The sequence below is a fragment of the Sinocyclocheilus grahami genome, unplaced genomic scaffold, assembly GCF_001515645.1.
Source record: "Sinocyclocheilus grahami isolate Dianchi unplaced genomic scaffold, SAMN03320097.WGS_v1.1 scaffold197.1, whole genome shotgun sequence".
Classification (NCBI taxonomy): Eukaryota; Metazoa; Chordata; class Actinopteri; order Cypriniformes; family Cyprinidae; genus Sinocyclocheilus; species Sinocyclocheilus grahami.
The window spans coordinates 100,716-102,503 of record NW_015505376.1 but is presented as its reverse complement, the minus strand read 5'-3'; the positions used below and the strand labels follow the sequence as shown (position 1 = coordinate 102,503).

General features: G+C 33.2%; 1 protein-coding gene across 1 annotated transcript in view; it reads right to left on the bottom strand.

Annotated features, from left to right (window-relative positions):
* Positions 1–1,788, bottom strand: part of LOC107595143 (semaphorin-5A) — a gene marked incomplete at its 5' end in the record, with an annotated part of 73,752 nt that overhangs the window by 1,238 nt on the left and 70,726 nt on the right. The window lies entirely within an intron of this gene.

The window sequence follows — 1,788 nt, the reverse complement described above, 5'->3', positions numbered from 1 at the left end:
AAAAAAAAAAGAAATCAAATCACTAAACACAAATCTTGCTTTAAGAATGAATGATGGCCAAACCATGAAGAGGGTTTAACAAAAGACTGATTCACTTGGCTGACTATACATAACCAACTTTTAAAAAATTGGCTAGAAAAGTTAGTATCATTCACAGAATAATAAAAAAGAGCAGTCAAAACACCACAGCATCAAGACAGATGGAAATGACTAAGTAAACAAAGCTTTTCATACAAACTCCGAAATGTATTTTTAGTTGTTTCTGCCACCCATATGCTCAACATGTTTACACATCAGTATCGGCCAATTTATACAAAAAGTATAAAAATAATTTATAATAAAATGTTTATTAAAATAATAAATAAGATGTTTATTCAGTTCTTAAAAAAACTTTTTATATTTATGAACCTTGTTTTAATATTTACAACTTGATTTTTATTTTTATTTACATTTTAATAAACATTTTAAAATATAAGCATAAAACATTTAAAGACAAGGTTCATATTATAATTTCAATTTTTATTTTATCTTTATATGTTTAATTTATTCAGTTTATTCTATGTGTTTATTTATTTATTTTTTGATAAAGTAATGACTTATGCTGACAAGGTTCATAAATATAAAAAAAGTTTAAAATAAACTATAAATGATGATGATAAACTCAGATGATGCCAAACCTGAAACAACATACAGAACTACTACATTTTACTATGTTTGATTACATCATATAATAATTGCTGTTAATAGTTTTCATCGTCCGTTTGATTACGTCTTTAATCGATTTTTCCGTACATTTCTGCCATATGTACATTAACTGACAGTCACCACTGATAAGCTACCACTAAATATTGTAGAAACTTAATTTGCTGTAAAGTTGCTTTGCAATGATTTGTATCGTGAAAAGCACTGTACAAATAAACTTAAATTGAATAAATATGCTTTAAAAAAAAAAAGAATATTTATTCAGACTTCTACATAATTAGAAAGAACAATTAAAAATAAATGTAACAAAGCTGTAAGCCAATACCGAGCTCAGTAGGGTGGCAGTAACAAGCAAGCAAAATAATAATTCAGAAGAAAAGACTAATCCGATTTACAAGGTAGAGAATAAAAGAGACGGGGGGGGGGAATGCATGCAACAAAATGGTAGTAAACAGCCATAATCACGACACGACACCAGAATTACACTGCCTTCTCACAAGCCTGAGTATCTTCTTTGTGGGATGATGGGAAATGCTGGTGACATATGCAGACAGAAGGAATGGGCGAGCACACCTGCCACGTACACGAGGGTCAGGGGAAGGACAGGGGATTTGCGAGAGGTCTGCGAGTCAGAGGAGAGGATGGTAATGCCGGTCAAGAGTTAGTAGAAAATCTCCAGGCCTCGCGCTACACCAGTGTTAGAAGACAAAGGCTGGCAAATGTGGTGCTCGTCCAAAGGCAAGAGAACGGAAACATCAGGCTGAAAAGAGGAATGGAGCACAATCATCCTCAGGGCAGCAAGAGACGGAAAGAAGGCCTACGCTGTCGGTTTTGGTCTGTTTGTGAAGCTATCATTAAAGTCAACATGAAACAGCCCTCGCAAATCAATTTTACTTCCATAATGACAGACTTCAAAAAAGAAAAAAAGCTTTCATCCATCAGGTTATTTCATACAAGAATGGAGTTTATAGTCAATTGTGGTGGTCTATTTATCTTCTAAAAAAAACAAAACTCCCACTTTTAAAGGGTTAGTTCACCAAATAATGAAAATTAGGCTGCATTTTACTCACCCCCGAGGCATCCTAG